The sequence below is a fragment of the Microcebus murinus genome, chromosome 8, assembly GCF_040939455.1.
Source record: "Microcebus murinus isolate Inina chromosome 8, M.murinus_Inina_mat1.0, whole genome shotgun sequence".
Classification (NCBI taxonomy): Eukaryota; Metazoa; Chordata; class Mammalia; order Primates; family Cheirogaleidae; genus Microcebus; species Microcebus murinus.
Window position 1 is genome coordinate 31,444,164 of NC_134111.1, and position 26,197 is coordinate 31,470,360.

A 26,197-nucleotide genomic window follows, 5' to 3' on the forward strand; every position below is an offset into this window, starting at 1 on the left:
TCCCTTCAATGGTGGAGAGTCACTTTGTGGATTCCCCTACTAACGACTTGAGAAATGCTTCTCAAAATTGTTTGAGGAGCGCAATCTCTATGAGGCCTCACCCTAGTATAGTTTCTCTTCTTATATTCTGTGAGATTTACCATCTCTCACATTTCTTTTCCTTCTAAAATAACCCCACCTCTTACTTGAGATAACCTGAGTGAACCTAACTAATACACGTATAAACAAGTACTTAACTCCTAGGTGTATGTATATGTATATGTATATGTATATGTATATGTATATGTGTGTATATATTCCATTGCCAGAGAATTCGGCTGTGGCTATGGAATAAGTTGTCAGGCAAACATATCAGCTTACTCTCCAGAGATATTTTTATAAAAACGAGATGCTTGTATGCAGGTATTAAATTTTAAGATGCTTCTTTCCCGCCTCCCAAATTTCTAAATTATTTCTTTGCCTGTTAAATTTCTGATTAAGTTTTAGCAAAAAAGTGAATAGTAAAAATTAAAACACTTGCTAAAAATTAAAAGGAAATTTTTATATTCCTATGGGGAATTTTCATTTTCTTGAATGAAGGCATGTCAAAGTTTCACCTTGTTCCGCACATAATTTTAATCTAATAATTCTATTAAATCCATCATTTTTCCTCATCATTTTTCTTCTGAAACTTGATCCCTTTAATCCATGTAGGAGTGGTGTATAGTGTGGGAAGATAGAAAAGGACAATGGGGTTTGTAGAACAAAGTTCTGTTGGGAGGAAATTGTTGGTGTCCTGCCAACTCCTCCCGTCCTTGGCCAGCGCCAGCTGAGTTGTAACTGCAGAGAGGTCTCCTGGAGTGTTGTGCTCATGGACTTTTTCCACCTTCCCCTTCTTCTGCCCCAGCAAAATTGACTTTTTGTGAGTACAGGTGTGTTAGCTGCAGTTTAATATGTTAACTAAATCACCCACTGCCTGAAAGGAAGAACATTTATTACACACTCACTCAGTTCCAGATGCTTTCGAATACACTTCCTCAGTACTACGTACTGCGCAGTTACCATCCCTGTCTTCCACATGAGGTAAAGGAAGTTTAGAAAGATTCAGTGACTTGTCCAAGACCACCAGCTGTTTAAGTAACTAGATTTTCTGATTCCAAGGCTCATTTTCTTCACTATCATGTTACTTCTTGAGCAAGTTCTTCAGGAGGCAGGGATACCATTCGGAAAGTTCCGAGAGGCAGTTGTTTCTGTGGCTTTGTGTTAGGCAAAATATAGCAACAGTTATTCCACTCGGACCAGAGTGCATCTTATCTAAAACACGTAGGCATTACAAATGCAGCTAGAGATCTTCAGGATTGATGGAAAGTTCGGTTCAGAAGAGGAAATAGGAGGAGGGTGTACAGTCTCTTTGTTCTGCTCCTCTGTGCATTTTGGCTTTGTTTCATACCTTTTCTCGCTCCTTTGCATGCTTTGCCCAAAAGAAGAACAGGAATTTGAAGGGGCAGGAAAAATTAAAATTAACAAAATTCCTGGAGAAAATGTGCCTTTTTTTCCCTAGCTCAAATATTTTTAAAAGAAATAATCTTTCTTGTTTATATTTTAAATTATGTAAATTATACAATTAATATATAAATGCATTCTAATTGTGCAATTCAAGTACTATACAAAAAAGCTGATGTCTTTCTTAGCCTCTGTGGTAGGCTGACCAGTGGCCTCCTTACACATGTCCACACCCTAATCCCTGAGTCCTGTGGGTATGTTTCCTTCCATGGTAAACTGAAGTGGGTTAAAGATCTTGAGATGGGGAGATAATCTTAGATTATCAGGTGGGGCCCAAGATAACTACAAAGGTCCTTAAGAGAGGAGGCAGGAGGATCAGAGTCAGTAGGAGATATGACAGTGGAAGTAGGAGGTTGGAGTGAGACAAGGAAGGGACCAGGAGCCAAGGAGTGCAGATGACCCCTAGAAGCTGGGAAAGGCAAAGAAATAGATTCTCGCTCAGAGTCTCTGGAAGGAACCACTTCTGCCAACACCTTGACTTTAGCTCAGTGCGACTGGTTTTGGACTTCTGTCCTCTAGAACTATAGGAAAATAAATTCATTTTTTTAAAAGCCACTAAGTTTATGGCCAATTGTTACAGTGGCAACAGGAAACTAACATAGTCTTTTAATTTCCCTTTTCTCCACAAGAGGTAACCAATGTCATCATTGTGGTGCGTATCCTTCCAGACTTTTTTTTGACATTTGCATCTATACATATAACTGTACATATGTAAATAGCTTAGTTTTGAATGTTTTTAAAAATTCTACTGCATATATTATTCTATAATTTGCTTTTTTTTTTACTTATCACTGTTTCTTGGGGTTTTTAAAAAATCAGTGTATATAAATGTACTTTATTCCTTTCAACTACTCTCTGATTTTTTCATTTTATGGATCTTCCATAATTTATACTACATTCCAGTAATTGTTTTACATATTAAAATGTTGCTACTTACCTCTCTGGTTGAAAAACATAGTCAAATTCATGCTTCAAGATATTAAATAAAAACCCAAATTTAACCATACATGATCATCATTGGAAATACTGTATTTCTTCTCTCTAATGAATGGCTATAGCTAAATGTGCCTTGGAGAAAGCAATATTTAAAAAATCCTTCCTGATCCAAGATTCTTATTTGTGTTTTTTTTTTTTTTTGAGTCTTGAAGTTTTGTGAACTGTGTGTTTTATTCTTAAATAGATTATAGCTTTAACAGATTAAAAAATAATAGTAAAAAAACCCTCACTCTACAAAGCAGTCTTTTTTGATGTAGACTTGTCAGAGCAGGTTATAACACATAATGAGATGTCATAGCCTGGTGAGGCATGTAAAGCAGGTTTTAAAAAAACTGTCAATACTGCATAGTGACTTTAATATTGAGGATGGTAAATCTGTAGAAGAATAAATCCATTTGCTGCCATTCTATTTAAATGACTAGAAGTATGTAGTTATCAGAGCTCCAATAAATGCTCCCTGTAGGTCAAGTTCTTTATAAGAAAAAGGACTATAGTTTTATAGAATCTCTTTGGGGAATGAATGCACTTCGCTACCCAAGCCCTGCTCAAAACACTTGCTGTCAATCAGTAGAAAAGATTTGGCTACCACCTCGGTGTTAAATATAAATGTAGTCTAAAGGTTTAAAATGGATTAAAACTGTGCCATTTAATTTGAAATGGAATTTCCCACCATTCCAGCTTAGGTAGTTAGGATTCTGTGAGTTTGCTTTTCATTCCAGCCTGGTTTATAGGCATAATAAAGAAAAGGCAAGCTATGGGTTTAGAATGCAAGTGTGTCAAATTGAGGAGACAAGGCTCGTTTTGGTAGAAGGAGAGGGGAAAAAACACCCCATTAACTCCAACTTGTTAAAATTTACCAAGTCTCTGTGGTTCATTAGTTTCCCCCCAAACCCCCTTCACACCAAAAGAGTAGATAAAAGGTAAGCAGCAACAAGGGGAGACATTATATGCAGAGGTGAACACTGATATGACGTCTTCTTTTAATAACAAACAGTGTTAGCTCTCTAGGAGGTAGACAGTATGAAGTGCAACAAAAACTGTAATTATGCTCTCAGCAGGAAACCTATATTTAGAATGACAGCAAGAGTGTCTCTAAAAACCTGTTAGGTTAAGGCTGCTAGTCTTAATTATATGTATTAGGAGTTTGCATCTTCACTTTTTTCCTTTTAAAAATTCAAAGAAGAAACCTAATTATAAGTTGGACCCTAGTAAATTGGGCCATATTTAAGCAATGAACATTTGGTAATCTCATCGTTCACCATGAGGCATCTGACTGGTACAGCTGCTGTGGAAGCCCAACTGGCTCCCCCAAATAATTTGTTTTTGCTGCCTCCATGACAGAGGAAAAACAAACAAAAGCTAAACAAGGGAAATAATGAAATTATGCCTTTTATTCACTCAGTGACACCCAAGCCTTCTAGAAGGGTAGATCATTTCTTCGACAGAGTTTTGCATATAGAATTACAGGTTGTTTGTATGTTGTTAACATGTATTTTAGCTGGACGATGGTTGGATAAATCTTCTTAATTTGATTTTTGCCTCTATTTTGGTCCTAGATATAATAATAGCTTACAACGGATCCTAGCTGACTTTAATGGAAGTGTGTGAGGCTCAAAATTTTAGGTTTTGCCTGGAGTGCAGCGGAATGTGTTATAGCTGAACAACACACTCGAGTTACAGGGGTTGGTGCTGCTGCATATAAAATGGCCACCGAACGTCGAGCTGACTACGTTTGACTTTTCCATCTGTGGCTTACACTTCACTTGCTGTATTCTTTACCAGTTTCTTATGATTTTGCACTATATTTGCTAAACTTCAAAATAGAAGAGCTTAATCATTCTGTTAGGCTTAGATTATAATCATATGAATAAGTGTATGAATCTGGGGATTATGACCTCTTCTTAGTGGGATCACTTATCATTAAGATGACACTTTATAATTTTGCTAAGCACTCAATAAATATGTTCATTGCTAATTTCTTATTGCACATATGTAGATGAAAAAAGCTGAGCATTACGAAGTTATGGGATGACCTGAACAAAATTAATTTATTGAGTTTAATGGGGAAAAAGTCATGCTGATATGACTGGGCTAATGAATCAAGCTGTATAAAAGTGAATTTAATTTATGTTGATACTGTTGTTCTCTACGGCTCTATTCCTGGAAGTTCTCATGGGTTCCATGGCCCCAGTGATTTTAAGATGATGACTAATACATTTTCTTCTCTTCGGAGTTTATATCTAACTAAATTGAATTTCTATCATCTGCTTTCAAATAACCATCAAAGTAAAATAAGAATGGGTCTGAAAGGATTTAAATAAATGCTGAAAATTTTAGAAACCATTTGCATATTTATTGGTACCCCCATTGAAGTTTTATCTTGGGCAGCTCAACTTTCAATTTTACTAAAATACTAATTTAATCTTCATTATTGTTGGTTTGAGGAAAGCAATCACTGGTTTTAAAGTTAATAATAGTTTTATAGTGGAGTCTCATGGACTTTTACAGTGATAGGAATCTTTAGTCTGAATAATGGCATTTTTCTAATTAAGCAGCAATTGAATAAACAATAAAAATCAAGGATGAACTATTCATTTATTTTGATGTGTTTAGTTGAATTTAGATTATACTTCATAGAGTATCTGTTATTTCTCTGTTGAATAATTTATAAAAGTAATGAGTAACATGAATCATTGGGACAGTTTTCTATATTTTATCAAAATAAATTATTTGATGAAAAATGGAGCAAGGTTTACAGAGGCAGCATGAAACATTATTGGATGTTACTAAGAATAAGCATTAGGTCGTGAGAAGCAATCTTTCATATAAGCCATCCCTAAAGTGTGATCAGTTCAAGCAAGAACTTAGTAAGTAGAATTAAAAGATGACCAGTTGCCATAATAGTAGAAAAAATACAAAACAACAGGGTTCCATTAAATTAAGCAAAACTTTTTAAAATGTCACAAAAAGGAGTTAGAATTTTTGATCATGTATTAGCCACACAAAGTAGTAATTATCTTAAATGTTCCAAAATTGAGCCATATAATGTTGAAAGTAAATCCACAGATATGCATGACACCTTTTCTCCTTTTATAGAAATAAAATGATAGAAAAGATAATCTCTGGGAAACCTAAATAATTTTCATAGTAGTATCAAGGAGATCTTAGACCTGAAATTCAATGCATTTGTTTCCCACTTCCTAAATATATCCATTATTGAAGGTGCTGAATGACCAGCCTTTCTATGGAATCTCAGAAAATATATTATTACCAGATACTTTCAAAGTTAAAAAGAAACCTAAAAGACCATCTCATCAGTTTCACATCCTGCAAGCAGTATCACATATGTTAGTTCATATCAGTGAGATATTACCCGATTTTGAATTTTCTCTAGGAAATCTCTTCCTTCTTCACCTCACTTCAAGTGGGTTTAGCAAATCTCATTCAGGAAAACTTTCATAAATAACTTCCATTTCAGACCTATTTTTTTAGTTCTGTCCTCCATAGAAATGAATGACAACTTGTCTAAGTATGTTCATTTGAGAGTCTTGCTTTTCTTTTGACCATTGTAACATTTATATTCATTTAGGAGATATTTTTTTACTCTCCTTTTTACTTTATTTTTATCAAAAGCATTAAATATCATTCTAACTTTTTATTTTTCTTTGAGTTAACCTCATTAATCTTGGGTGAGATTAGAGAATATTAGGACGGTCTTTGAGATAAGCTGAGACCTTCTAAGATGTTTTACATTTGAGCTTGGAAACCATTGTTTTATCTGTAGTAATATTTTGAGTCTTGAAAATTATCAGATATGTCTTATATTCTGCCCTTTTCTTAGAGTGACTTGCTCTTTCCCAATATTTTCCATAACTATATAATACAGTTGACCCTTGAACAACTTGGGGGTTTAGAGGCATCAACTCCCATGCAGTGGAAAATAAATGTATAACTTTTGGCTCCCTGAGATCATAACTACTAATAGCCTACTGTTGACCAGAACCTTTACTGGTATCATACGCAGTTTATTAATACATATTTGGTATGGTAGATGTATTATATACTATATTCTTACAGTGAAGTAAGACAGAGAAAATAAAATGTTGTTAAGAAAAATCATAAAGAAGAGTAAATATATTTACTATTCATTATGTGGAAGTGGATCATTATAAAGATCTTCATCTTGGTCATCTTTGAGTTGAGTAGGCTGAAGAGGAAGAGGAAGAGGAGGGGTTGGCCTTGCTATCTCAGGAATGGCAGAGACAGAAGGAAATCTACATATAAGTATACCCACACAGCTCTAGCCTGTATTGCTCAAGTGTCAAATGTACTTATACAAATTACAATGGAAGAGGAATACATATCATCAGTATGAGTAAAGATAGACTGATATGTATCTCTAAAGAACTGTCAGACTACATTTGTAAATTCATAGGCTCAAGTGACTAAATGTAAGAATATTTATTTTTAATATGTAAATAGATTTTATTGGACAACAGTAGATAAATTCTCAACATATTTTTATTTCATTTAGTTATTTTTTTACTCAGTTTTAGAATGTAAATGATGCTAAGGAATTTGATCTTAAAATGTTGTATTTTTATCTAGTTGAGGAAAAACATCATATAGGGGAATCGAACATTTTTAAAAGTTTGTTGTTTTGCTGTGTTTCACAATTAATAGGATTTTAGTTATTTATTTTTTTTATTATAAGAGAAGTTTGGGTAACATTGTGGCATAAAATGGAATTGTTTAGGTTGGTACTTTGGTTTAGAGCAGTAAGTAATACAGCACATTTCTCACTTTACCATAAGAAAGTCCATGTCCAAGGTTTTATCCGTGACCCCTGAGACCATTGCTTTAAAAAAGATTCAGTCCATTTAATTCGCTAATTTTTTAAAGACCAATCATAGCAGGCCATTTATTCAAGTCTTACCCTGTAGCTTAAGCAATCAATTCAGTTTGAATGCAAAAGACAAAGGGCAGAGAAGTGTGAAAATTCTCTTGGAATCAAGAATCATCATTTGTCCTGACTCATCTCTGTGAGTCAGAATCATTGTTTGCCCTGGCTCATCTCAGTCTTTTTCAATATGGGAATATTAATACTCCTTTTCTCTGTTTACCCCCAAATTGTGTTTTCAGCATAAGGCCAAATTTAGATTTAAGATGATTTCTAGTTTTAAAGAGCAGGTCTGTGTTTTCCATCTCAGACATCATGTTTATAAGAAATCTGGGGCAGGGCCACTTGAAAACAGGAATTTCTTAACTCCAAAATTTATGAGACTTCTGTCTATTAGAAGAAAAATATGGAATTTTCTTTCCTTAAGACATGTTTTTATTCAGACAGACTGTTTGCCATTGCTGCTTAAAACTGATCCCCAAAGAGAAAAACCTCATGAATCATTGGATTGCTTGCCTTGGAGCCAGGCCAGGAGCAGTAAGTTTTCAAGATAAACAGTGCTCAGGCTGAAAGAATGGTACAGAAGATTTCTCAGGTGGAGTGTTCCCTCTTCCCTCCTGGCATGTACTGTATTTCATCGTGTCTTACAGATAAGGCTTGAGGGAAATCCAGTGTGAAATAACTTCATTTCATGATACTTATTTCCTGGCAGTTTTATCAAAAGGTGTCTTGAATAGCCCAAAGAACATGGTTCTGAATTTATTGGCACTCATGGATTGAGACCTATTTTCATGTTCATCTCTACATTTTAAGTGGGAGCCTTGTTTTGTTCACTGCTGTATCCTGACTCCTAGTATAGAGCCTTACCCTTATTATGTGCTCAATGAATAGTGATTGAATACATGTTGAATGAATGAATTCAAGTTCACATCAATTGAAATTGTTTATAAACCTAAGTCTAGGATGCTGTAAACGTAGCCAAGTTGTATCAGACTGGAACACTTGATCTTTTAAATTGGCCATGTTTATGTTCTCTGAATAACCATGCAATGCAGTTTGCTCATTCTTGTTGATTCATTCATTCACTCATCCAAAAGATATTTATTGACTATTTTGCCCACAATTGGCATTTTGCTTGGAGTTAAGATACAGCAGACAAATATATCAGGCCTCTGAGATATATTAGGATGTATGAGGCACTCTTTGATCTGGCCATTCTGTGTTTGGTTCGAGGCAAGCACAAAAATATTTACAAAGTAAGGTGAATAATGTGCAGATTAAAATGGTCAAAGTGGGGAGAAATTATGCATTTGTGATGGATAAAAGAGGATTTACAGGTAGCTTGAACTCAGAGATAGGTAGGATTTTAGAAGGCAAAATTGGTGACAGAGAGCTTCCTACTACTACATAAATAGTGCATGTGTGTACATTTGCATACTTGTCTAGAGAGAAGAGGAAATGAAGCAGAAAAAGAAAAACTTGGTCCAAGAGAAATAAAAAAAAATATTTTTACTGTGTCTACACTCTATTACTCCATTCTTCTATCTACTGAGCTTGGAAATTCCTGAGCTGAGTGATTTCATCTTCGCATTCTACATTGTTCTTTGTCATTATATGCTCACGGTCAGGTTTCTAGAACTTAATGGCAATCTTGTTCTGATTGAGAGTGTAGGTAACTGGTATAATAGCACATTGTCTTGAAAAGCCAGGTTAAAGGCATTCAATTGTTTCTGCTTTCTCATATCACCAAAATCAACCATTAATCAGAAGCTTGTTCAGTTTCTCTAAGTAAGAGTGTTACTCCTAGAGATTATTTATGGACTTTATTTTCTTAGAGCGCAAAAGTATCATTTAAAGCAAAGAGCAGAAATTTACAGAAGGTAATGTTTGTAATTTTAAAGAGTTAATGCAGTACCAAGAAAACATCATGCATTCTCTGAACTTTCATAAAAGAGTACAATTTGTCCATTTAATTTTTTTCAGACCTATTTTACTAATCTGAATCTATTATTCATTTGTTTTAGGAATGCTGAGGACATTTTCTTTATTATTAAAAACTATGGCTTATTTAAAGTGTTCTCCCTGTGTCCAGGGACCTATCTGTAAAATGAGTTATCCAGATCAGGCATTACAAAGGGATGATCGGTGCAGTTGGTGCAGTCCATATATTCTCTGGAATTATATGCAACCTTGTGTACATAGGGTTGATCCTCAATATTCACAAATGAGGCATATGCAAATCTGCCTACATATATAACCCCCAAATCAATGCTCACAGCACTTTCACAATCCTTTGCAGACATGTATGGAGCAATAAAAAATTTGAGTTGCTGCTGGACACATATGTTCCCAGCTAAGGTGAAACTAGGTGACGCTCTGCCTTCTGGTCTCAGCAAGTGTCCTTTTTACAGTTTGTTTCATGCCACATTTTTCACATTTTTTGCTTTTTATTGGTGATACCACTGTTTGAAATGAACCCCAGGGGTAGTGTTAAAGAGTTGTCTAATGTTCCTAAGCATGAGAAAGCTGTGCTATGTCATATAGAGAAAATATCTGTTAGGTAAGTTTTGTTCAGGAATGAGTAACAGTACTATTGGCTATGAGTTCCATGTTAATGAATCAACAATGTATATTATTAATAAATAATGTGTTTTTATGCAGAAACACGCATCAAACAAGGTTATGTATTGATCGGTTGATGAAAATGTTGCGACCAGAGGCTCTCTGGAACCTAATCCTATATTTTCCCTAGGAGCAATGTTCAGTATCATGTGCCCCAATATATACACTGACTTTAAAGAACATAGCAACCATGAATAACCAGAATTAGATGTATACATATTTTTCTGGGACAAGGGGCCACTGATTCTCATCAGATTCTTAGTGGAGATTGCAGTCCCCTCAAGGGTTAAGAAATCTTGTTTCTTTCTAAGAGTCCTTCCCATTCTAATGTTCTTGGACTTCTAGGACTGCCACATAGAAATTGGCACTAATGTGCTGGCACTGAAGTTTTAAAGAAAGAGAGCAACACAGAGACTTGAAAAACAGAGATTTATATCTTTCACTGTTATTTACAGAGCCATCTTTCCATCATGCTTTTGCAGCCAAACAGAGCTAGTCTGAATCCTGAATTTTTAGTTTACTAGCTATATGATCTTGGGCAAAAAACTTTAACCTCTTTAAGTTTCAATTTTCATATATATACAAGGGGATACAATGATACCTACCTAAGAGGGTTATTTTGAGGATTAAATTAGATGATGCATATAAAGCTCCATGTAAAGTATATGGGAACATTTATATAAATGTTATTATAGTAGATACTTGAGAGATAACTGTTAATTCCCTTCTTTTTCTCTTTTTCACTTGGGGGTAGCATGGGATCCATTATCCATGGATGAGTTAGTCCATTCACGTTGGCATTGTTTCTTTCTTGCAATAACTAGTGGAGAGAGCAGCGTACTTCCAGGGTCTCTGGTTTTCTTTCTCCTGATCCCTCTGGTCTGGGCTCTGCAGCAGGGATAAAGCATGTTCAGAGCCCGTTGGCAGTCTGCTGTGTCTTGGTTACTAGGGGAATCACTTGTCTCCTGGACCAAGGATGAAGGGTTCATGCATGAGCACGCTCCCAGGTGCTTGTCTCCCAAAGGGAAGATCGGGTTGACTCCAGCAATACACAGGCCTGTGAATGACACCCAAATGTCCGGTTTACCCACTGCAAAGGGACTCTTAGGATTTCATTTTCCTAATTTGAAAACCTGTAACCCCATTTTTCCTCAATAATTTTAGAATAATCATTTTCCTTAGGCTCTCAGAATTCCCCTGATTTATCTTTAATAGGTAAAATAATGTAAATATGATGGCACATCATGGAAGAATGAGGTGTTCTACATTAATGGAATTTCCAGGTGAAATTGGCCTCTTGCTCTGTTTTGTTTTAATAATTTCATAGGAATGGTCATAAGTTGTATGAACTCTTTTGAGTTCTTAGTTATGTTTATATAAGGTGGATAATTTAAACTTTTCTTAATAACTTATGAATCAACTGCTATACTATGTTACAGAACATAGAAACTCCCTCAGAACCTGCTCTTGATAACATAGTAGATGAATTATCTCCATCTATTAGTAATTCTGGTTTTCTTGCTTTATGCTTTTTGTTGTTCTTGTCATTGGATTTTTGACACAAGTAGGCAAGAAATACCAACTGTAGCGCCTCACATTCTACGACGAGTGAAAGTATAAACACAACTAACTTCTAATTATTTGATACCAATACAAGCCCAACCATTTGTGTACATATTTGTTTAAATAATATGTTGGCATTATTATACTAGTTATGAATATAAACTGTGGCATTCTAGTAGTACATTTGATACTTCTATTTAATATAATGATAGAAAATATATTTGAATGGGCTAATATGTAGACAAAGATGTCCATAAATATTTTCCTTTCTCTTGTGTGAATTCTTGCTGTAGATGAGTCAAAGTAATAGACCTATGTTTTGTTGTCCAGGATAGCTTCCAAAATAGCCCCACAGTACTAAGATTAGACGTTTTAGTTACAGTTATGTTTTCTTTCAGTGCAGTGTTTATACATCAATTCCTGTCTAGTTCTGGCTCTCTGAAGTTAACCCTTAGGTATCACCATCTCCTATCTAAGGTGACATTTTTATCCAAGGACTCCTAGAATGACCTTGTTCCTTTCAGCTGTGGCAAAAGCAATCTACTGTCTGCAATATAATCTCACTTAATTAAAAAAAAAAAACCAGAATGTAAATAAGCAACATAAGGCTTTACTTGCCACTCTCTCTGTTTTGCCCTGCATGGAAATGACCCAAACCAAAGACCCTGTGCCTATTTATTTACTCTGCTGCTAGTTGAGGTGGTTAGTGAAATGGGTCATGCACTCAGCCATTCAGTTTCTCTAACACCACCACCAAGGGTGGCCATCTCTTGCATAATTTGAAAACTACACATTCAATAAATAGACAAAGAAATCTAGTTGCTATGAAATAAAATGACTGTCATAGGGAAAGATCAAATGTGAGAGAAGGTACATTTAATGTAAAAAACACAACTGGGGTGCTGTTCTTTTTCAAAGCACCCTAAGTGGAGAGTGCAAATGTAATGCATGATAATGAAGGTGCCCAATTTTAGAAAGTGGTTTTTAAAATGCTGCAGCAGAATGCTATCTAGAGTCTCTTAGGAAAAAGCAAAATCTCATCAGGGACCTTTTCAAGAGTCATTTTCTCCTCTTTTAAATGATCTCACATGAATTTGCTGTTAGTCTCGTTGGCACAAGGTTCAATTATTTATATTTTTGACCACTTGTGAAAGGAACAAAAGTCCTGTTATTAGTGATTTGCCAATTTGGTTGCAAGACTTAATCTAGGTACTTATAGAGCTCTTTGCCCTATGTTTATTTTGTTGTATAAAGTTGTATGATTCAAGGGATTTCATAGCCCCTTAATGCTTAACTTAGAAAATTTCTTCTCAAGTGATTAGCATGGAAGAAACAATAGACTTTGGGCATCAGGTCTTTGTTTATAATGAAATTTTACTGAAGTATTTTCTCCCAGTGTAGGAGAGTTTGGTTTGAGGATAAAAAGGCTTTTCTCTTTGATTATTTGTATATAGATTTCTTTCTTCCATCCAAGTGAAGAAACAACCTTCCATATACTTCTTTTTTAAAAATTGTATTGTTTATTGTATATATTTAAGGTGTACAGAAAGATGTTTTGTAATACATATATTTTTTACTGCAATTCCTGCAGTCAAGCAAATTAACATATCCATCACCTCATCTAGTTACCTTTTTCTATTTTTTTTTTTTGTGGCAATTGCACCTAAAATCTACTATCTTTGCAAATTTTCATTATGCAATATGATATTATTAACTATAATCCTCATGCTATATATTAGATCTCTAGACTTATTTACCCTATATAACTGCAAGTTTGTATTCTGCATCTGTCCACTCCACTCCCTCTCCTGTCCCACCACTGGTAAATAAACACCATTCTACTCTCTGTTTCAACTCTGAGAGTTCAACTCTTTTTAGATTCCACATACAATAATGAAGTATTTTTTTATCCATCTGGATTATTTCATTTAGCATAATGCCCTCCAGGTTCATCCATGTTGTCACAAATGGAAGTAGCTCCTTGATTTTTAAGGCTAGGTAGTATTCCATTGTATACATCACGGTTTATGTATCACATATATATCATGGTTTCTTTTTTTTTTTTTTTTTTTTTGAGACAGAGTCTCACTTTGTTGTCCAGGCTAGAGTGAGTGCCGTGGCGTCAGCCTAGCTCACAGCAACCTCAAACTCCTGGGCTTGAGTGATCCTTCTGCCTCAGCCTCCCGAGTAGCTGGACTACAGGCATGCGCCACCATGCCCGGCTAATTTTTTATATATATATCAGTTGGCCGATTAATTTCTTTCTATTTATAGTAGAGACGGGGTCTCGCTCTTGCTCAGGCTGGTTTTGAACTCCTGACCTTGAGCAATCCGCCCGCCTCGGCCTCCCAAGAGCTAGGATTACAGGCGTGAGCCACAGCGCCCGGCCATATATCATGGTTTCTTTATCCATTCATTTGTTGGTGGACACTTAGGTTGATTACATATCTTGGCTATTGGTAATAATAGTACAATGAACAGATAGTCCAGATATCTCTATGAGGTGCTAATTTTACTTCCTTTGGATATATACCTAGCAGAGGAATTGTTGGGTTATATGGTAGTTCTATTTTTATTTTTTAAGGAAACTCTGTACTGTTTTTCATAATGGCTGTACCAATTTACATTCCTTCCAATGGTGTACGAAGGTTCCGTTTTCTCCACATCATCAGCATTTGTTGTGTTTTTGATAAGAGCCATCCTAACAGGCTTGAGGTAATTTTGATCTCCCTTTCTCTGATGATTAGAGATGTTGAACACCTTTACATATGCCTGTTGGCCATTTGTGTATCTTCTTTGGAAAAATGTCTGTTCAGGTCCTTTGCCCATTTTTAAACCGAGTAGTTTGGGTATTTTTGCTATTGAGCTGTGAGTTGGGAAAACCAGATATCCACATGCAAAAGAACAAAACTAAACTTTTATCTTACACCACACAAAAATCAGCTCAAAATGGATTAAAGACCTAAACATAAGACCTGAATCTGTAAAATTCCTAGAAGAAAACATAAGAGAAATGTTCCTTGATATTGGCCTTGGCAATCATTTTTTTCGATATAACATCAAAAATTTAGGCAACAAAAACAAAAATAAACTAAAAAGCTTCTGCACAGCAAAGGAAACAATTAACAAAAATACAAGGCAGCCTGTGTATTGGGAGAAAATTTTTGCAAACCATTTATCTGGTAAATGTGGTTGATATCGTATGCTTCTAAGTATACAAATAAGATATTTTTTAGGTCCTGTGTCAACCACTGAGTACCTCACTGCTGGAGGTGCTGTGTAACACATGGTTCATACTATGTTATTACTTATTCTAAGTCCAAAAATTTCCAGCTAAGGGATTGTGGACTTATAGGGCAAGTAGAATATAATAAGTGGCATGGAGCATAAAAGCTGCTACTTGAATGTAGAGGAGGAAGAAGTTCAGTTCACCAGACAACAGGCCGGGCTCCATGAAAGAAATGCCCTTCCGGAAGAAGATGAATATAATTTTACATGCAGAATTGTAAGGGATTGTAGGATGGTATTTGCTGTGGTCTGAATGTTTGTGTACCCCCAAATTAATATGTTGGAACCTAACCTCCAAGGTGATAGTATTAAGAGGTGGGGCCTTTAGGAGGTGATTAGGTCAATTAATGGGATTAATGCCCTTATAAAAGAGGCGTGAGGGATCCTGTTTGCACCTTCTACCACGTGAAGACACATAGAAGGTGCCTGGCACCTTGATCTCTGACTTTCCAGCCTCTAGAACTGTGAGAAATAAATTTATGTTCTTTATAAATTATGCAGTCTAAGGTATTTTATTATGGTAGCCCTAACTAAGACAGGGTTTATAGACAGTGTAAAAAATATGAGTAAAGAAACAGAAGAAGAATAGCATTCGTTTCTCCAGGAGCTTAGCTATCAGAAGCCACCTAACTACAGTGTTTTAAGAGGATTTTAACAGATATCTTTGGTAATAACACACATTACTGTGGCTCATGTGATGGTGGGGTTTGTGAATTGTGAACTGTTTGATAGCACCATGTTGACCTGATTGAGTCTTAAAACATTGATACAGTAGGTCTGATCCTAATGGACTATCGTGGTCATGTCACAGCTGTATTTCATGGTAACATGCTAATTGTGGTTGTTCTCAGCCATTTGTCTGATATATAATGACTCTTTTGAAACAATGAATTGTGATTATGCATGTACATATTTACATACCATTTCTAATGGAAAGAAAACTGATAAACGCATATGGAATATTTTGGTTTGAATCAAGTCTTTTAAGCCATGTTTTTTGAATTAAGATTTCTATAGCTAGTATCATTATTTCAGAGCAGATTTGGAGTATGTATTAATAATATTCTACTGTAATATAGCACAGGCTGAGTTGAAAGGGAAAACACACAAGAAAAATCCAAAAGTTATACTGTTTGGCTGGATTAGAGAATATTTGTAAGAAAATATAGTAGGCATGTGGGTATAAGGATTAGATTAAATTTGCAACAGAAAATAAAACACGTAAAAATCAACTTCAGAAAGGGAAGGTTATATAAGAATACATGGGAAATAGTGCACATTTTCTTTCTGCCATCTTTCTTTTGGATCTGAATGTTTTCAAGACTAGCTTGTAGAGCAGAACGAGTTTCATGGAGAATTTAAGCAGCTGAGCACTTTTCAGGATACAATTTGAGTTTCAGGGATCTACCTTCTCTTTTCTAAACAGAGGTCAAAAGGAGAGGCAGCGGGGAGGGATTGGTTTGTCACTATTTAATATGGTGTATCCCTTTTGGTCACATTCATGCTAATCTGCCTATTTCCAGCCCTCTGGCTTTGGGCAAGTTGATGAAATTTTCTACAACTCAGTTTCCTCATCTGCAAAATGGAGATAAAATGCCTCTGTGATAGAGTTGTTGTGGCAATGTATGGAAAGCATGCAGCTCAGTATCTAGCTCATTTCACATGCTCACTGTAGGCAGGTATTGCACATCCTGTATGAGAAAGGCATTTTGACTCATACTTCTTATGTAATCGTCACAATAATCCTGTGACGATTATTAAGAATATTAATTATTAAATTAATTAATCAATAATATTCTTAATATTCTAAATTAATTAGTCTAATAATATTCTAATAATTATTATTAGAATAATAATTATTAGATTATTATTAGAATAATTATCATAATTATTAGAATAATTATCATTCTAATAATAATTAATTATTCTAATAATATTCTTAATATTCTATAATATTAATTAATAATATTCTTAATAATTAATTAAGAATATTATTATTCTTAGTTTGCAGATAAAAATATTGAAACCCAAGAGAGTAAAGTGGTTTTCACAAGGTTTAACAGACTCGAGAGAAAGTCAGGAGTTTGACTTAGACTTTGCAATTCCAAGCCTCCGATGTACGGTTGCATTAAGTTCAATTGTTCCCTCTTTCTCTTTTCTCTTCTCTCCAGCCATCTTTCCTTCTCTCTGCTTTTCTATCCTTTGCGATCTCTTTGGAGAGTGTTTTTTTTTTTTTTTTTAAGAGTTCATAACAATGGCATGCCAAATAAGATGGAATGAAACAATATTTTCATGCCAGTAAATTAAAACAAATATGACATCATTATATTTCCAAATGCCATTTATTTCCATGAAATATATCCTATTCTTTATTTTTTTTAAATGTGTACTCTTGTAAGCTGATATCTGTCTCAAAAAAATAAAAAAATAAAAAATGTGCACTCAAGTAATACATATTAATTATAGACATTAGGAAACATAAATAAGCATAAATTGCCTGAATACCCAATATTCAAAGACAATCACAGGTAACCATTTTGGTGTACGTACTTCAATTCATACCTATTCATATAAAACTTTTTCTCTCTTATAATGACATCATACTATAATTAGATTTAAAATATGCTTTCATCAATTAACAATCATTCAAAAATGTATTTCCAAATTGGTAAATGTGCATTGATGTAATAATTTCTATCAGCTACATTCCATTCTGTTGTATAAAATTACCTGATTAACTCATTATTGGATACTTAGGTTGTTTTAAATTTTTTAATTTTATAAACTATAGACTTCTGCATATATATCTTTGTGCCCTTGACTAATTATCTTCTTAGGATGATTCCTTAGAAGTGGAACTTATGGGTTTGTGTTTACACATGTCTGTGGCTTTTAATATATATTGCTAAATTCCTTCCCTTAAAGAAAGGACCAATTTACACTCCCTCTATTAATGTATGAGAATTCCTATTTCCTCACTCCTACTCTAGTGATTATCATTCCTTTTAATCTTTGAGAACTCCATTAGATGAAAAATAAAGTGACTTTATTGCTTTCCTTTGCATTCCTGTGTCTATCTATGCTATGAAATAATCACATTTCTAAGACTACTATCTAAACAAAGTGTACACTTCCTTAGGTCAAAGACAAAGTCTCCAAATACTTAAATATTTATATCCTCTATCCTTCTAAAATAAAATAACCCCCCAAAGAGGCATTTGAGACACCACTTGGCAGAAAACCATAGATTAACAGTATATAACCTTATTAAGAACATCCTTGAATTTTATTTTTAAACCTCAAGCTCATTGTTCTCGCAACTCATCTGCTATGATAACCTTGTCTCAACTGTTTGAAAGTGAGAAACATTGCTGTAGGCAAAATTTTAAAATAGAGGAGAGGAGAAATTTATGACACCTAAGCCTGGTATCACCTGACTTTTGTGTTTTAGCCTGGACTAATGGAATTGAGGTGGCATTAAGAAAATAATGCCTTTTGTGTCTGCTAATTCCTTAAACAATTATCCTCAATTTGGAAACTGAGCAAGTGCAAACTATGTTTGGCTCCACATGATTTTCTATTCAATGTAACCCTGCCTCTGTATTATTTAAACCAACATCAGATTTCAAATTTCATATCAAGAATGAATTTACACTTGAACCAACAACACTTTATTTATTAAGAGGCATGTACTGTTTAAGGAGACTTTCTTAAAGTAGGACATTTCTTTTAACTAAAGGTAAGGAAACACAGACAGTTACTCAAATCTGTGCTTATAGCCTGGGCTCTCACATTATCAAACAGCGTTCCTTGGCTAAACCAGACACATTTTAATGATTGGTCAAACCTAGTTCAAGAGAAAGGTGCTGCTCGGTTATTAAAAGGTAACTCTAATGATTGAGTTGCCATTGGGAACATCACAAAATCCATAATAAAGCTCACTTTATGCACTGATCACACGGTACGTGATTCTGGCGTTTAGTGGTGTTTTGCATAATTTAAAAGTTGAAGGCAAAGTGCACTTCATTCAACAACCTTTCTCACCATGTCCTGGAAAAGAGATAGGTTAACTCTTTGTGAACCACCCAAAAAGAGACAGAATATGAGTGAGATGATAGATGTTGGTGGTTTTGTTTGGTTTTAATATATACATATATAAAGGCACCTCATCCAATTGCTCTCTATGTAGATATTCAAAATGAACTGGGAGAACTCTACAGTATAGTATGCACACTGTAAGAGAGTAAAGAATTATAAAACACTTAGAATTTATGAAGAACAAAATACCATAATACAGAGCTATGCCCCAGATTCATTGAAGAATGCCAGAAAAGAATGGAACCAAACCTCATATGGTGCTTATTATGTGCCAGACACTGTGTTAAGTGCTTTTTATGTAGTAAGTCTTTCATTCCTCCCCAAACAGCCTCACGAGGTATTTTATTTTACAGAAGAGAACATTAAGTCACAGAGAAGTTAAATAACTTGCTAAAGGTCACACAGTTGATAAGTAGCGGAGCTATAATTTGAATTTTCTTCTGATTCAAGACAGTACATCTAGATGCCCAGGTTAGAACAGCACTTCCAAAGCAAGCCCCAAGGAAATATACAACATCTTCAAGGAGTTCTATTACTGGCTTCTGAAGAAGTGGTACTTTTGCAAATATCAGCATAGAATTAGATGCATTCTTAAGAACTAATGTGACAGCTTAGCATCTGGGGTAGAAACTATACTGGTCTCAGAAAACTGATTTCTAAGATCTGAGTCTGCCATTAAATATTTGTGGAATCTGCATCAAAATATGTCATTTTTCCAGGGCCAGTTTTCCCTTTTGTAAAACAAAAGAGATGGATGACATGCTCAAAAAGAAATTCTATAGTTCTTTTATAAGACAAATGCACACATTATAGTCTGGTAGGAAAATCTTTCTGTCAAGAAAGACCTCATAGAGGGCACAGTGGTAGTGTTGTCTGCCATGAAATGGATTCAGCAAAAAAGGATTTGATCATATTCTGAGATACTTCCACATCTCTGCCTTCTCTAAATTCCTTGCCTGTGAGACAGGCTAAAACAGAAAGCAAAGTGGCATTTTTAGGTTCAGGATACAATGGAGCAAACCTTTCTTGTTTCTCTTGGAGATAAGCCTCAATGATGGGGAAATGGCATTAATGCTGGCAACAGACAGCATGTTCCTAACTGGGATTCAGATCAAATGATTCCACCCTTTACAGCATTCTCCAACAGTGGCCTTTCCAGCAGCAGGAATCTGCAAACAGACCCCAGCAGTTAATTTCAGTCTCCCAGCTTTGCCCATATTGCGGCTCCAGTCTTAAATTTGCAAAGTCATTTCTGATGAAGACAATAAAAGCCTCCTTTCCTTCCTGTGTTGTCTTGTGCTCTGACACTTTATCAACACACACAGACAGGGGGTTGTTCTTCATCTTATGTAAAACGGAGCAGCCTCACAAATCAGGCTTTACTATTGCACCATGGAAACACCAAGGTTAAAAGGTAAATCTGTGGCATAACCATATTGATTAATTGATGTAAGAAAGGTCAGGCTAATCTTTATCTTGCTTGAAAGATTCTAGTTGTACATGGCAGGTGTGTTGAAACGGTTCCTGTGTAAAAAGACAAAAAAGAAAATATGGAGCTCTAATGCAAGGAAAGTGGGGGAAATCTCATTAAACGATCACTCAGAAAAAAGGTTAGTGAAAGGAGCTTCTATGCAAAGAAAATGGAGAAATCCTGTCAAACAATCTCCCAGAAAGATAAAGCACTAAAATGGGGCCTGGAAGGTGGAAGTTATTTAGATTGTCTTTTACTGTTAGTAGGCTTCCTTGGAAACACTTTCACTGGTGAAACAATCATAGAAGTACCATGGAAAAGGCAGTGACTTTAGATAATAGCCCCACCTGATCCCCAAGATCAGAAAACATCGGCTCCATACCCCTCTTCCCAGCAAGACTGGAATCTGTTGAAGTAGAAAACTAATCTCTCTGACCCTCAAGTCCTGCCCAGGTTAAAAACAGATACAACACTGCCTCTCATGAGATGGCTTCTGTAGCACCAAGGCACAGGGGGAAGAAGGAATGATTCCCAGCACACAAGGAGATGCACACACGTCTGAGAACAGCTCGCTCTGGCCCAACTCTACTTCTTTTGGCCCCAAAGAGAGAGTTAGGCTTGAGAGCTAAAATTCTGAATCCTGAGAAAACAGAAAGATACAAGGACAAATGAGGAAGGAGTAAGGGCAAAATATGTATAACTGCACAGGGATGAAAACAATCTAGGAACCACAAGGACAGAATGCTAATCCTGAACGACAGTGCTGTTGAATGAATGGAAGGGACAAGGCTGGGCATGGTGGTGGAAGGGGATGAAAGTAGGAGTGAATGTTGGAATTTTTTTTTATCATTATGCTGGTATTATTCATGGCTCTCCAGAGAGATAAAACCAATAGCATGTGTGTGTGTGTGTAGCATATATGTAGCATATATATGTGGGTTTACATGTATACATGGGAGGGGATTTAGTAAGAGGATTGGCGCATGTGATTATGGAGGCTGAAGAATCTCACCCCAGGCCGTCTGCAAGCTGGAGACCCAGGGATGCCAGTCACGTGGCTCAGTTCAAGTCCAAAAAGTATTCCCACCCAGTCAAGTTGATGGTGTAACTCTTAGTTCAAGGTGGAAAACCTGACAACCTGGGGGTCCGTGGGTGCAAGTCCCAGAATCCAAAGGTCAGAGAGCCTGGAGTTCTGATGTCCAAAGGCAGGAGAAGGGGGTCCCAGCCTCAGGAGAAAAGTGAGGGAATATGCCTCGCCTCTGCTTTTTTTTTTTGTCTCTGGGACCCTAACAATTGAATCATGGCCACCAACACTCAACACTGAGATCTTCCCCATTCAGTTCACTGACCCACCCACCAGTCTTCTCTTGAAACACTCTCACAGACACACCCCAAAATAACGTTTTACCAGATTCTTTAGGTATCCCTTAATCCAGTCAAGTTGGCAACTAAAATTAACCTTCACAATGCTCATACCTGAAAAAGGTCTATAGTAAGTATCTGAACCTGAATAGACTAAACTATAAAGTGGTCACAAGCGAACCTCAGACACTTACTACAGTAAGTTTGTCTTTGGTTTGTGCAAAGTTCAATGCAATTGGGTGACACTTCTCCATCTTACAGCTCTGGCACTTGGAACATGTGGCCTTAACACAGCTATGGAGATGCCTGGAAGATTGCATGAGATGTTCTGAAGGACAGATCTGGAAGTGGATTGCATCATCTTTCTTACATCTTACTGACCTGGCTACAGTCATATGGCCCTCAGCAAACTGCAAGTGAAGCTGGGCAATATCCCATAAAAGGTGGTTTGCCTAGGTTTACCTGAGATCACTAAAGATTTAGGTTTTCTTAAAGAAGAATTTCCAAAGACTGCATTGTTAAATATTGGAAGGAGTTGCCAGGGGATGTTTGGAGAACTTCATTGCTGTTCATTTGGACACTTGAGACAGAAGATGGGACTCATTTTTTCTGTAAGCACTACTGTTTATATAATTTTATGCTTTCATAACTGTATAGGCTATTTATTTGTAGGGAAAGTATAAAAAGTAAGCTATTTGAAATTATTTTCATATTAAACTGAATTTAATTATCCTTTTATTCAATTACCATGGCTACTACTTACAAGTAGTTAGGGAAAATTTTTATGTTAAGGAAGCAAAAAACAAAAAAACAAAAAATAAAAAAGAAAGGAAAAGAATTGAAATCAAGTGTATTTTATTCACAAATATAATCATTTGTGGCCTAAGGCCAACATTATTAATAATAAACACTTAAAGACATAAATCATAATTTAATACTAATCCATATGAAAAATATAAAATCTAACCTAACATCTTAGTCACTGGAATGCTGATAGGTTATATGAGACACATTTTGCATTTTTGTGTTATTTGCTTCAATGTATGTTAATAGATGATAATTATATGCTTTTCATTTGGACAGCCCTTATCCAAAAACGATTTCATATTCGCATGTCTAATGGATCGCTTGTGGCTATTGATCATTTGGATCAGAGTTCACTTTGAACTGCTGCTGGTTAGATTAGGAATTGTAATCATGGTAAAAGATAAATTACAAGGTCTCTGCAGATCAGTTCGGTTTTCAGATTAGATGTGCTTTTAGACATGAAGCACCAAATAGGAAGATTAGAAAAGATCTGTCAGTGGTGGTGTCCTTATCTGAGCTCTCTAAGAAATACATCAGAGATCCTCTGTGACCCCTCTACCATTGCACCAGTGATGTGAATTTATAGGGAATGACATTTTATTACAATAAATATGGGGACAAACATCCATAAATTATTTGTGAATTATAGTGATAAGGACTAAAGTCAAAAGAGGGAGGCCTAATTTGTAAATATAAATATTGATGTAATAAATAAAATGCCATACTATCAAAATTATGTGATTTTTAATATTTAGATATTTGGTTTGGATTAGAAGACATCAAAATGGAGATTACTTTAGATGAAGCAGACTTCTGGAGGCTTCAATATTAAATAGATATTTAATCTTTGCTTAAAAATTTTTAAAATCTGATTTCAAAAGAAGTAGCTTCTCATTGTAGAAAACTTGGAAAATTCAGAAAACTCTATTCAAGAAAACAAAGGACACTCACCATCTAACAGCCCAGATGTATTATTATTACCATCTTGAAATATCTCCTTTCAGTCCTTTTCTTTGAATTTTTTTTTTGTGTGGAACATTTCAAATAAATAGAAACATAGAAAATGATACAGCAAAACCACATACATGTACCACCTAGATTTAAATATGTTAACTTTTTGCTGTATTTACTTCTGATCTCTCTTATTCACAAATAAGTATATTACAGAATAGATATATACTCCCCTTCTTTCTCCTTGTTCCTTTTTCCAGAATTAACTATTATTGTGAAATTTCTATTTTGTGATTTTACTGTATATTATCTATAAACAACATGTAGTATTATTTTCATTTTTTTAAAAGTATATAAATGTTATCATCATCATCTTTATCATCATAATGGTGAACACATATTAAGCACTTACTGTCTTTCAGGCACTGTTCTAAAGCTTATTGGATATATTAAGCTCAGAAGATGGGTGCTATTATCATGCTTGTGTTACAAACAAGGAAACCGATCACAGAAAGGTTATTTAACTTGCCCAGAGTCATACCACTTACTCTTTTCTAACTTGTCTTATTTACCCATGATGCTATGTATGGCTCTTGGTCATTTAATTTGATTGCTGTATAGTATTCCATTATCTGAGTGTCATAGTTTACCTGTTTCCCTAATAATAGACAGAACTTTGAATATCCTTTGTGTATCTTCTTATGCCTATTGGTGCAGTTTCCTTAGGGTGGTTACATAGAAGCTGAATTACTGGGTGATAAACAATGTGGATTTTAATTCCATCTGATATGGAAAGGCTTATACATCGATCTTATAGCCTTCTCATTGCTTTGCTAAACTTCCTTAATAATTCTAATTATCTTTTTTTCTATGCTGATAATTATAATTCCTGTGACAGTTTAGTGACAGGTTATTTTTTTATTCATTGCAGTCTTTACATATTTTACTTCTTTTTTGCTCTTACTGCATTAGAAAGGACACCAAGTTCAATGTGGAGGAGGGATAGTGACAGGCAGAATACTTACCTGTGTCCTGATTATGAAAAGAATCAGGAAAGTGATTAAGAGTGCTAAGTGTGCTAAGTGAGTGTTTGTTGCAGGTTTGCAGTGAATATCCCTTAATGGATTGAGAAAAACTCCTCTAGTCCTAATTTGCAAAAAAAAAAAAAAATAGTTAAATTTTACTGAATGCTTTTCTTCATCTTTTGAGAGGAGTGTATGTTTTATTTTTCTCTTTTAACCTGCTAATGTGGAAAATTACATTAGTACAATTACTAAAGTTTAAAAATCCATGTGTTTCTGTAGCAACATATATTTAGTCATTATGTATTACTTTTTATGACATTGTTGGTATTGTTTTCTAATATTCCATTCAGGGTTTTTTACATCTATATTCAAAAGTGAGATTTATCTATAATTTTCCTCTCTTTGTCTTATAAATTGTTAGTGTCAAGACTTTTAGCATTATGGAATAATTTGGGAACTTTCTTTAATTTTTCTATTTTTATAAACAGTTTGCACAATATTAGAATTATCTGTTTCTTGAAGTTTTGGTAGAATCTGCCTATACAATTATGAGAGATTGCCCTCATAGTTTTTGAGAGGATGGCAGTGGAGATTTTAAATTACTGATTCTATTTGTTAAATGGTTATAAAGCTATTAAGTTTTTCTCTTTGTTATTGAGTCATCAGTAGTAAATTATAGTTTCCTAGTTAATTTTCTATTTTGTCTAAGTTTTCAAATTTATCAGCAGGAAAGTTTTTACAGTACTCCTTTTGTGGATTTTAAGTATCATAACTGTATCTGTGACTATCCTCCATTTTTTATTCCTAACATTGATATATCTTTTTTCTTCTTCTTAATCAATCTTGCCAAAAGATTATCTTTTATTTTCCTTAGATATGACAACCACTAAGAACTATTTGTAGGACGAAAAACACCTCACAGATGGCAGGTCAGGGCTTGACTTTAGCTTCCGAAAGAGTCACAGCCTTCTTGCCCGTTCACATTCCTCAGTAAGATCACAAACCCAGGACCCCTAGAATGAAGGAGAGACTTGATAATAATAAATAAATAATGTGGCAGATTTTATTTTCCATAAACAGCCATGGCAATGGCTCCCAACCCACGTGTTGTTCAGCAATGTGATCTCCCGCATCAAGGGGCCACTCCCCCATCAAGAAATGGAGTTGATTTTTTGGCCCCCTTGAATCTGGGTGAGCTCTGTGACTGCTTAGGCCAGTAGAATAAGGTGGAAGTGTGCCTAGGCCAGTTCTAGGTGTGGCCCTTCCCTGGCCTGTTTCTTGCCTCTTGAAAGCCAACCACAGTGTGAGATATCTGACCATTCTGAGACCACCATGCTATGAAAAACCAAACAACACAAAGAAAGGGAGAAAGGTCCAGGGAGCATGGAGGTGCCAGGCCTGTGAATGAAAAAGCCATCTCAGATGTCCAACCCAGTTAACCTTTCAGATGACTCTAGCCTAAGCTCTAGCTGACTGTAGTACATGAGAGACACTAAGCAAGAACTACCCATGGAGCACATTCAAACTATAGAAATACAAGAGATATTAATAATTTTTTTGTTCTTTTAATTT

The 26,197-nt window shown here is 35.3% G+C and overlaps 1 long non-coding RNA gene across 1 annotated transcript in view; it reads left to right on the forward strand.

Annotated features, from left to right (window-relative positions):
- The window catches only part of LOC105868160 (uncharacterized), an 81,952-nt gene extending 59,312 nt beyond the window's left edge, over positions 1-22,640 (forward strand). Inside the window, exon 3 of the long non-coding RNA XR_012920495.1 lies at positions 22,104-22,640. This is a non-coding gene — a long non-coding RNA (uncharacterized LOC105868160). The remainder of the gene's footprint in view (positions 1-22,103) is intronic.
- Positions 22,641-26,197: the final 3,557 nt, after the last annotated feature.